Consider the following 12,854-nt stretch of genomic DNA (forward strand, 5'->3'; position numbering starts at 1 on the left):
GATCGGCACTTCACACTGCAAACAAAGTATTAGTTCAAGTGATTTCATTTATATTAAACAATATCAAGATAAGACTAATTTGATGTCATTTAGAAACCCAAATGTGTGCAATTATAATACCTTCATTTTGGTCTCAGTGCAGCCAGATCCCAAAATCAACACTAAATAAAATTTTATTTTTATGTTTTATTTCTACAAACATATTTTGTTTACTTGAAACAGCACATTTGTGAAATTTTTGTAAGCTATACATTTGATCTAATTTAGGATCAATCTGTTGTTAAATACAAGAATCTATCTATCTATCTATCTATCTATCTATCTATCTATCTAATTTCTCTCTCTAAGATTAACTTTTTAGCTTAACTTTTGTACAACATTTAGTCAACTATTGGTCATTGTTGTTACTTGTACAGTTTCCTGTTTAGCCATATTGAGAAATAAAAATAAAATTATCTTCTAAATATAGCTATGATTAACATAGCCTATATCCAAAATAGCATAGCTCATTCCAGAGCGTTAAATAACTTGTTGAATTCTTTTTAAACAATTATCACAAATAACATAAGACTTGAGTTCAGATTTCCAATAAAATATTGTCATAATTTGAGCGCACAAATGCTTAAATCTGATCCACAGCATTACAGCAATCACTAATGCTTCACTAATCACTTGTTTCCAAATCAATTCGTTCAGTTTTACTCACCATCTGTTAATCAAACGAGTCTCAGCAGTCTAGGTTCATTCGCTCTCTCAGTGTGAATAACGGCTGCTGGGCAAATCCACTGACACTGAAATATCAGACTGATGCGCGCACTCTGTTCACCACAGTTAAATGGCCAACGGGTTCCCCATCACGCATCAGTCTGCTCGAGATGTGGTCTGTGCAAAATTTCTTCAATACAGTAGACAGTCCTTTGTTTTTTGGTCTATCATTATAATATAATAAATCATTTCATCTGATTATGTAATCCATTACTCTAACATATTATTCTCACTCCTACCGGGGCCAGTAAGAGCGGAACACCCGCTGCGCGTGCCAAATAGTGCCATTACGCACAGGATGTGTCCTGCCTGCTGCTTCTTCTTCTGAAGATTATATAAATTCTATAATAAAAAAACATTTAAGTGTTAATGGCTAAATTGCATTGTGCCTAATTCTATGTCGATGTCATTATGACAGTTTGTATTTATTTAATATTTTCAAGGGGAAATGTGATGGTTGACGCACGGGCTTTGAGTGAGGACACAGCAATAAGTGGGAACATTTACAATAAGGTCCCATTAGTTAACATTGCATTAGCTAACTCGGAGCAATAGGTTTGGCCCCACTTTGTATTAGGTGTCTTTATAAACATTTATAAACATACAACTTTATTACATATTGGCACATGCAATTACACACAAACACTTGGATTTGGAAGCACATAGTGTGGACATCATTTTTATACATAGGCTAAAATATGGGAACACAAGGGTGAATAAAAATGTGCTTAAATTCATTTACAAAGTAAACACAACTCAACCTTTTACTTCAAAAGAAAAGACATAAAATAGATGTGTTACATTTTTATGTTTTTTGTAACAAGTGCACAGCAGGATATAGAGTTTACATCATACAATGGATTTGCATGAAGTACAGCTTGAATTTCTTTTTTCAATTAGTGGGTCTGTTTATGTGAAGAGACTAAACTCCACCACCACCCTGTTCTTTGAAGTGGTCAAACAGCAGTAATTTATAAAACTGAAACAGATGAGAAGGCTTAATATAAAGCTCTAAAAAATATTTACAAGGTCACAAAATAACCCTTCATGTCATTTATTGGCAGAGAGACAAACCCCATTAGGTCTTGCTCTGGGTCAAGTCCTCTTGTCCTATTTCCCTAACACTTCAATAAGGTCTCATTTGTTAATTAACTAACACAAACTAACAATGAGCAATGAACAAAATCTTCTTACAGTATTTATTAACCTTTGTTAATCTCAGTTAATAAAAATGCTCATATTCATGTTAGTTCGCAGTGCATTAGGTATGTTAACAGATAACATTTAAAAAAAAAAATCTTAAAAATGTATTAGTAAATGTGATCAACAATCACAAAACAATTAATAAATGCTGTAGAAATATTGTTTTGTGTTAATTTATGTTAATAAATGAAATCTTGTTGTCACATGTGCTCTGTGATCTTTGTGACCAAAATGATCTTTGATTGGTTTGGTTGCCTGTTTTGAGCTTCAAACCCTGGACAATACAATAGTGCGATGAATCCAGGACATGGCAAAGATAGTTTAAACTGTAGTTTAGTAATAGCATGCTTAAACTTGCATTTAACAGATGATGTTGTAAGTGAATGCTGTGTATATCAGTATGTATATTATGAATAGCTCTGCTCTGATGGTATCAATTAAAGTAATTACTAAATTAAGGGATCGACGGGTCTGAAAAGATTGACAACCCCTGCTCTAAAGGTTTTTGAATAAGCAGCAGCAAACCTGAAGACTTACATTATAACTGTGGTTAAAATGATTTTTTTTATCGATTGACTGCACTGACACTATTGGATGAGAACTGGACTGAGCTGCATGATGACATCACTGTTTTCTCCAGAGCCGCTTTATAGATGAATTGAACTCATTCCATAATTGATTAACTTTGGCAGTGTTGGCAGAGGCTTAGATGGTGAAAGAAGCCAGGGAGGAGTCAGTGATAGGAGCCAGGGCAGAGCTCCCAGCAGGAATACTTGACAGGCGGAACCAGGGGGACCGATAGAGGTGGAGACTCAGGCGGAGCCGAGTCGCTGAAGTGACCAGGCGACACAGAAGGTGCTGGAGACCAAGGTGGAGCCGCAGGGACGAGCGGCTGAGGCAAAGCCAGGGTGGCAGAGGACAGAGGCTGAGCAGGTCGGCCAAGGACTGGGATGGAGCCAGAAGGAAAGGTGGAGCCCGACGGAGCCAAAGGGGTGAAGGGACAAGTCACGGGTGAAGGGACAAGTCACAGACAAAGGCTCATAAGTCCATGGTCATGGCAAAGTGACAACTGACCAAGGTAAGCCGGAGGGACAAGGTACCTGGTGGAGCCGACTTGTCGACGGGCCAATGTGGAATGACAGGCTCAGAGGGTCTGGGAAGAGTTATAGGGTTGATACTCCAAGGCTGAGCTGGCGAACTAACAGTCCAAGGTGGATCCTTGAAGCACTGAGCAGGCAGCATAAGAAGAGACCAATGGCTAATGAGAGGCAGTGAAGACAAGGTTGAAGGACTGGGTAGTGCAGGCAGGGGGTTCATAAATGGCCTTCCTTGCCTATACTGAACACATATTTCTCAGGAACAGCCCTTTTGGCAGACGTGGAACAGGCAGAATATTCAGGATTGTTCTGTGGTCAGGAATCTGTTACAGAGTCAGAGTTGGTGGGAGTGGGAGGTAGGAACATCAAAGACTTCAATAACTCGCTGTTGGGCTACGAAACAGGCTCGGTGCATGGCAACGAAACAGGCATAAGGCTCTCTTCATGATCCGCCAAGATTATTAAGGGTGCAAAGTTCTGTGCACTTACATCCACCTTGGCTGACGGGATAGGGCTCCACTCCATCCCCTCATATTCTCCAAGTATTCCTTCGGGGACAGACGATGTTGCTGACTCATGCAGTTGTTCAGACGTCTTGCTGGGCTCAGGCTTTGAGACGACTGTTTGCACTGGCTGCAGCTCTGGCACAGAAATCATGGCAGACTCAGGTTCCATGTCTGTGGTGGACTCTGGCTTTCTGTCTGCTGGGCTGGTTACTGTGGATGTAGCAGGTGCTGTGTGAACAGAAGGTGCGCTGGATGACTCCTCTTTCTTGCAGATGGTAAAGGGGGAACCATTGTGTAGAAGCATCTATTATACATACTCCATAAACGTCCCTTGAGACCGTCTCCAGGCAGCCAAGCTCTCGTCTCCGTGTTAAAACCTGCCCGGAAAACACACACACAGGCTTTTGTCATTGTAGTGGACTGGTATAAATCCAAGAAGTCCTGTGTGTGTTCCCCCTGCGAGAGGAAGAGGATTTGTATTGCCGCCTGATCCATTAGATCGATCCGTTCAGCTGTCACGGGCGGTTGCAGAAGAGAAGGAAGAGGCAGGATCTAATCGCAGGCAGTAACAGTTTATTCAACTTTACCACACACACAAACAAACAAACAAACAAACAAACAAACAAACAAAACACTCAAGGCAAAAACAGGAGTAGAACAACCGAGAACAATGTGACGTGAACGGACAATGAACAGAACAAACACAGAGTTTGAATACACAAGGCAAACTAATCAAAGAAACAAGCCACAGGTGTAGTGTTGGGTAAGTTACTTAAAAAAAGTAATTAGTTATAGTTACTAGTTACTTCTCACAAAAAGTAACTGCGTTAGTAACTGAATTACATCATTACAAAAGTAACTAATTACTAGGGAAAGTAACTATTGCGTTACTTAAAAAACAAAACAAAAAAGTTTAAATATAAGACATTTCTTGGATACCCTCAATATGAAATGTTAAATGAATGAAATGGACACTAAATAGAACATCTTATTATTATTAAACATTGTACACTAATCTACACTATTTTAATGTTGCTGTGGGACAATGTGAGAGACACCTATTAACTTAAATATTAAAATATTAATATTATGAGAAAAAACTTTGCAGCTCCTATGGCTGAGAGAGAGCCTACTCGGATGAAAACCGCTTCAGTGAGCTCAACTATAGTAACGCCGCATTTTTATTGACAGTAACGGTAACGGCGTTATAATGGAGGAAGCAGTAATTAGTTTGATTACTCGTTACTGAAAAAAATAACGCCGTTATTAACGCCGTTTATTTATAACGCCGTTATTCCCATCACTGTGTATAACTGAATCAATGAAAAAACCATAGAAACAAACTGTAACACAGGACTGAACTAAAACACATTTACAGAACAGAAATAGGCACAGATTACCCGTAACATTACGGTTGTTTTTAAAGAGCTGCTTTACAGAAAAATTGAACTCTGTTTACATCACTGAATCATATAAATAAAGGTGACTGACTTGACTAGAAAACAAATATTTTAATAGCACGAACAAATGTTTGAAAACTAATCTTCCTCTAGAACAACAGGTGTATCCAAGGACACAGCATGTACCGGAAAGACCATTATGTCCGCATGAAAAAGCAACAACTTGTTTAACCCCCTGCTTCAAGTGAACAGTGCAGCCTTTAAAATACACCCTAAAGGAACCAAAGTTCAAAAACGTAATTCTAACTTATTCAAATCTGCATGATTACACCAGAAAAACCTGAGGTGCAAATTGTTTTAATGACAACATTTATGATAACAAGTCAGCCTGATGGGTTCAAAGCAGGACAATCTCAGACAAAAGGTTGGACTAAAAAATATAGTTAATTCATGGCAGGTTGCACTAATTGGAAAGAAAATTAAAAAACATAAAAATACATCTACGGAGGCCTCTTATCTTGTGAATATAAGTTAATTTTAAAACATTAACGTGATTGCAAAAACAGTGTGGCCAAAAACACAATAAAGAAGGGGGGGGGGGGGGGGGGGGGCAATATCAGACAAAAAAAGAGACCTCTGGCTCTGAAATACAGATGTCTAGCACAGATCTGCACTATAATGCAGACCGAAAAAGAGAAAGGAGAGAAAAGGTACTTGTGCCTTAGCAGAGAACAAGGTTTGTAATACTAAAATGGATTATGACCTGAACGTCTCCAGGCTTCGAAAGTGAGAATGAAGAGTGTATCTCTTTAGTGTGTAATGTAGCGAGGAAATCTTTCCCAGGGCAGGTCAGAAAGAATCTCTTTTTATAAGTACACACTGAGATGTGCTGCATTACTCTTTGTATCACATAAAAAGGAAAAATGGTGTGTGGTTTTATGGTGTTCGTTTCTCCCGACTCCAGCAACCATTGGGCCCTGTTTCTGTCATGACCCATTGGGTAGCTGCAGCTCATCTCTGCTCAGTGGTTTGTGATTTCACAGGTTCTCTTCATCACTCTGAAATGAAATTATTTACTGTATTACCACAACTTAAACAAATGCATGGTTTCAAGTTAAAACATCTTATATATCGTTAAACCTTTCAATTTGCAAATGTTACCACTGTGCTGAAGAGTAGTGCTCGTGGTTAGGTTTTAAGTGGCTACATGAAGGTATATATGATATTGACTATATGAACAATGACTCTACCAATACTAATGACAAGTAATTACTGAAGCAGAAGCGCTTTCTGCCCTACACTATTTGCCATATATCCTTATATCCTTATACCCCTCACGGGCGTGGAGGTACCCACGAGGCTTCACTCTACTCTAGTCACGGTGGCCGCAGGACCTGGGGGTAAAGATAGACGAGGCAAGAGAAAAGGAGACAGAAGGATGAGGAGTAACAGAGACATGAGAGAGGAGAGAGAAAAAGAATAAGAAAATATTCTGGGTCTGGTTCCCAAAACACACTACCATCCAGTACTTCACCAGCTGGGTGAACTCCTCCACGATGCCTATATAGCCATTGGTGGACTGTCAAATATTTGTTAATTGTTCAGGGAAGAATGAGGTGAAAACCGGTGAACATTCAACGTAACTTTAATAAAGAAATAAACAAACACAAAACGAAATTAAAGTGGCAGCCCCTCACGGACGACTGCCACACAAAAATAAACAAAACAACGTAAAATAGTACAGGCCTGGTGCTCTCTCACCCTTCACTGTCGTCACTGCTCCTTTTATCCTCCCGGAGCTCCTCCATGGGAGACCAGAGTCCTGCACAGGTCTGATTTTGTAAATCCGCACCCGCCCGTACCCGCAGTGCTTCAAACCGCATCCGACCCGTTATCTGTCAACAGCACTAATTAAAATCCGCACCCGACCCGACCCGCTTAAAATAGAACCGACACCCGACCCGCACCCGAAATAAAATCAGTTTAGCCAATCACATTATAGTCACAATCACAAAAATGTTTAGTTTTTGTTGCCAGTAATGTTGCCAGGTCATACAGAAGTTATAACGACAATTAACACAAGGACAACTTCAGCCGAAGCTGTCAAAAGGCCGGTACATGAAGAACATGGCTAAGGTTACCACAAAACTGAGTAGCCTAAAGGCCTCATTATACTTCTGCGTCGGACCTACGCCGGAGCCTATACGCCGTAGGCAACGTGTTGGTTTTCATTTATACTTCTGTGTCGTTGTCCGCGTTGACGCGCACCTAGGGAGCATGTGAAACCCCGAGGGAGGGGTTCTGGCAGACCAATCACAGCGCTTGTGTCCGCGTAGAATTGACGCGTTGTTACATTTTTGGAGAGGTGCACGTCAGGGTACGCCGTAGGGTACGCGCGCTACACACAGCCTACGACGTAGCTACGGCGGCAGTTCGACGCAGAAGTATAAATAGGCCTTAACAGACGCAGCTACAACACTATATCTGCCACGCAATTTCGTCTAGCCTACATCTGACAATTTTGGTTTCAAACGCGCCCTGCACACCACACATACTGAACAACAGTGTTAAATTTTGAAAATAATATACTGTTCGATAGAACTGCTTGCTTTGTTACCACAGTTATCCGCGTGCTTCCTCAGCGATGAAGTTCCACATTTGCGGCTATCCAACACGAAACTGCATGCAGCAAAGCCTTTCACAATATTGTTTTCTTCAGATAACTCCAAATTTCTCCCACACACTGGACTTGAATTTTGATGACGTATTGTCGACAACTTTACAATCTCCACTAGCTATTCTTTTCTTCAACTCCTCAGCATCCATTTCGACGCGCGGTTATGATGCATTTTTAAAAGTGAAAGTAGCCTAGGTAACGTTATAGATCCTGGGAGGGCGTGGCGCGTGGGCACAATCGCACAAATAAACTGATGTGGATTTAAAAAATTTGTATCAACTTGAAATACAGGAATATTTTTGTAGATGTGTTCCTAAAAATATGCATATATTTTTACGTTTGTATGTGATTGTTTTAAACCCGTGTTTAGTTGGATATTTTTCACCCATTTGAGCAAAAATACCCCGCGGGTACCCGAACCCGTGCAGGACTCTATGGGAGACACAAGGCCGGTGTGGCAATCGCACCACCAGCCTCGCTCCTTTCCCACGGCTCTCGGCCCCGCCCTGCTTGCCACAGTCACGTGTTGTCATATCAAAATTATGGTAATTATGACATGGTGTGCATGTTTTTTTTTGCAATTTTGGCATTTGCAATGCGTGCTGTGATTTTGATCTGAAATAGAGAAGAACAGTTGGTTCAGGGCCACCATTCAAATTAGTTAGTTAAGGTAACACTTCATTTTGATGATTCTCTTTAGACACAGTTAATCCATATCCAATTTTGAAATCCAAACAGATATAGCAAGTGTGGATGGCAAAAAATAACATGAAATGTCCGTTTCTGTTTGAAATCCTATTCAAATCGCATTTCTTGAAATCCGTTTCAGTCTGACTGCTCTGATCGGATTTCGCTTGGTTTATGTGACTTTCTCACGCCGCTTAAAATGTGAAAATGTAAGACGTTGTTATAGGAAACATGCTGAAAGTCACTGCAGAAACAAGGTTGTGTTGTTGCAAGGCGCCAGACAAGCAGAAAATGACAATGTAATGGAAACAATAAAGCTGCTTATAAGCCTCATAAGACGCAGTAGTCCAGCACGGCAGCTGTAAATTCATGTCATAAATAAGAAGACATCCATATTGTAAACCCCTCCATGTTGTGGTTCTTGTTTTTGGCGTATGCCTACCAACGCAAACCAATGCAGATATTTCGAAAAACAAAAGAGCAGCATGGACACACAAATCGGATTTGAACAGGTACAAATGTGGATATAAATCATTTTAGATCAAATTACAATCGGATAAACAAACAATTGGATTTGGACTGATTTTGGATAGATTTTTACAGATGCGTCTTTGTCTGGACTCTCTGGCTGCTCAAATCGGATTTCAAACGCCGCTAGTATTCGCAAGTACGGTATTTAAACAGTAAGTCCAAAGATTGCGACCGTGACTACAGCATGGAACGTCACAACACCAGTCTCCTCCGTCGCTGGGTTTTTCTTGTGCAGTGGAGGAGTTCTGCACCACCACTCGACAGGGCACTTATTTGGAGAGTGAGATGATGAACCTCCATTTTGCCTGCATTCGTTTTGAAAGCCTCGTCACGTATACGTGGGTACATTGTTACCAAAGCAAACCAATGCAGATTGGTTGGTTATGTCTGGACACACAAATCTTATTTGATCACTTGCCAATGATAGTGCGGACGTCTGCCTGAAAGGATCCGATTTGAGAAAAAATCTGATTTGCCTGCAATCTGAACATAGCCTGAGTACCTTTGCAAGTAGGCCTACATGTCAACTTATTCTACTAACCCTAACCCTACCCCTAGCAATACTCAACTAATACATGAGAGATAGTTTACATGTACTGTAGGTGCAACGTTACTTGTAGTCAACCGAATGTCTAAAGGAGATCATCAAAATAAAGTGTAACCCAACTTAATTTTTTGAGTAATCAGCTGAAAAAAGTGTTTATGCTACAAATTCTAAAGTCCCCCTGTAGTCAATAATTGTATCCCTTAAAACTCATCTTTGATCAACAAAAAGACATATTTAAACGTTTTTCCTTGGAAAAAAATCTATATGCAGATTAGCCCAGCCAGTGAGATCCACTCGTTGACGATCACACGTACAAGGTAGTTTATGACGTCAGAAACACCAGCGATTTCAAACCGCATTTTTGAGATGGTCTTTGGTTCACTGTAGTTTTAAGAAGAAAATAATCAGCAATGGTGTTGACTAATGAATTTGCACATGGTTTGTCTTATAGCATATTAAACAGTCCCTCCAGAAAAACGCGATTATGCGATCGCATAATTCAATGCAAAATCAGCCAAAGTCCGCACATTTATGCGGGGCCGCATTTTTTCAAATACGCCACACTTTCGCCGCATAAATTGCCGATTTCCGCGCGCAAAATATGCGGGGCTTGCATGATTTCATAATCCCCGCATTTTCGTTGCAAAAAAGTCATATATCTTAGCAGAAAGTTGAAAAATGTAGCGTTAACTTCACACAAGAGCAGCCATTTTCCCCTGTTGCCATGGGAACGTCATGAAGACATGAATATTAATATTAATTATATTTTAATATTCATATTTTCTTTGAACTGTCCAGTAATAAATTAGGGCGGGGCAATCATCAAACAGGAAGTACTTGCTGTGAAAGCTACAAGAAGGTCAGTGACATACAATTTTGACCAAATTAGTGTTAAGGGTATAAATTAATTATTATCAAAATAATCATGCTACTTTTTATCTTAACGTGTTTATAAAATGTTTGTTCATTAAAAAATAGTATAGCATAGTATATATTTAAGCTATATATTTGATTTTAATACATTTTTCTATTGTCCCACTTTAGGACAAGTAGTGTCCTAAAGTGGGACAGTATGATTAGCCTAATGTGGGACAGTTGTAAAGCTACATGCCAGTCAAGAATGTGTGGTGGAGCATGGTTTATGCAGCAGTAATGGTTATTTACATGTTCTTAGTGATCTTTTGCAGTATTAAAATACTTTATTACTACAGATATTTAAGGGCAAGGGACATGTAAAGGTTGCCTATTCCCAGAAATGTAGCGACTTATTAACTTCTGCAGGCCATTTGTTATCTGCTGTTTTTTATCTGTTGTTGTTTGATATATTGTAATAGGCCTATGCAACATTTTATATATTTACCTTTAAATATAGGCTACTTCATGAGTTCATGACTTATTAAACTTCTGCAGGCCATTTGTTATCGGCTGTTTTTTTATCTGTTGTTGTTTGATATATTGTAATAAGCCTATGCAACATTTTATATATTTACCTTTAAATATAGGCTACTTCATGAGTTCATAATAAATACATTCATAATAATAAGTTAATAATAAATTCATGCATGCAAAACCATAATGTTGTTTTATTTGCTTGATGATGCTCAATTGTCCAACGTTCATCTTAAACCTTGGTTTTATGACAGGAACAACATTTGCAAATGGTAAAATGACTGAACATAAAAATAAAGAATTAAAGAAATAGACAGAATTACTTATTGAGGACGTTTTTACTATTATTCATGAATGAAGGTGCACCATGGTTTAGACCTTTTAACATAGACTTTACAGTGTCCCACATTAGGCAAATGACTGTCCCACATTAGGAAGCTGCACATTTTCTCAGACAATTTGGCACTAAAAGCACTGATATCTGTATAATTTATTTTATGAATGTGTTATCTGCATTTTCTCTTTTGATTTGATTAGAAAACCCCCTGAGGATTCCAAAAAGGTATTGGATGTGGATTTAATGTATTGTCTTCACATCGTAATATTCTACAAAAGTCTGAAAAGCAAAAAATGTCCCACATTAGGGCAATCCACCCTATATTAGTAGCCTAGTATGTAAATTTACGTTACAGTAAGAGATTGCACTTTGTGCATTGGAACCACTTATTTTAACAGAAGATGTCTGTTTTGTATAGCTAGCTCTGTAAAACAGGAAGCACACATTTTATTTTTTATATTTTATTTATTCATTTTTACAGAAGTTGTTGCATATTCCTTTTGTAAAGCTACAGAACTTGTTTGACTCATCAATGTTTTGTAAGTTTGAGCCATGTGTTTATTAAGGTCTGAAATAAAACAAGATGAGAACTTAAATATTCCCAGCACTTTCTGTGATGTAGTATGCTTGCTTATCATAGGAAGGAATAAGAAATGACTCTTTACATTAAGGTAGTAGCCTAGTGAGAACAGGGTGGTGGGGGAATCACTTTTTTTTCCTCTTTTTCATCAAGCCGCAGTTTTTGCAAGTTCCCGCAATTTTTGCAAGTTCCTGCAATTTCATCGCATAAAATTGCCTAAATATCCCGCATATTCCATCGCATTTTTTAAGAAAACGTGCTGCATAATCAAGGATTTTTGCCCGCAACAATCACAAAAAAACTTTTTCTGGAAGGACTGATTAAAAAAATGCATATCATATAAACAACATTTATAGCTTGATTTACACCACAGGGGGACCTTAAGTATCTCTAACTCAATGTAGAGTTTACTAGTTGTCATGACTCAAAAAGATTGAAGCAAAACTGCTATTTTATTATTCTTTAGGTCACTTTTGTTTAGTAACTCTTTGAGTGCAAACCTCAGATGAACTTCAGCATTATGCTGCACTGAGTGCTGTCTGAAAGAATGAATATGACAGTACTTATGGAATATTTTACATCTAATAATATCTCTGAATTTCTGTCTTTAAATTAGGACTGAGATCAGGTTCACAGTGGCAAAAAAGAAATAATGAGCTTCTTGAAAAGTAAAATGACAGCAGTGTGATTTTACAAGACACTAGGGTGTCTAGATGGGAACATCTTACATCTGTATAAAAAAAAAAAAACATTGACAGCAGGAGTAATTTTTGAGGAGATATGTCCGTTTATCGATCTGCATTACAGCAATCAGGTTCAACCCCAAATAGAATTTAAGAGTTACTGATCACCATACGCTGCTCTATCATCAGTGATGTTTTTGCACAACACTTGCAGGAGGCATGTCACTTCAATTAAGGTACTGTAAATCAAATGCTATGCTAAATGTATAATGTGTGGTAATATCACATCAGTTTCATAGCCCTTCCAGAGTTCAAGCAACACTCAGTACAGTAAGGGTGTCAGGAGCCACTAGAGGGCAAAGTCTGTCTATGTAACTTTCAAATACGTAGAAAATCCAACCTAAACCCTTCTTGATCAAATTATCACCACATCATTTCACACAGGTTTTAGA

This window comes from Rutilus rutilus (genome assembly GCF_951802725.1).
Source record: "Rutilus rutilus genome assembly, chromosome: 22".
Taxonomy (NCBI): domain Eukaryota; kingdom Metazoa; phylum Chordata; class Actinopteri; order Cypriniformes; family Leuciscidae; genus Rutilus; species Rutilus rutilus.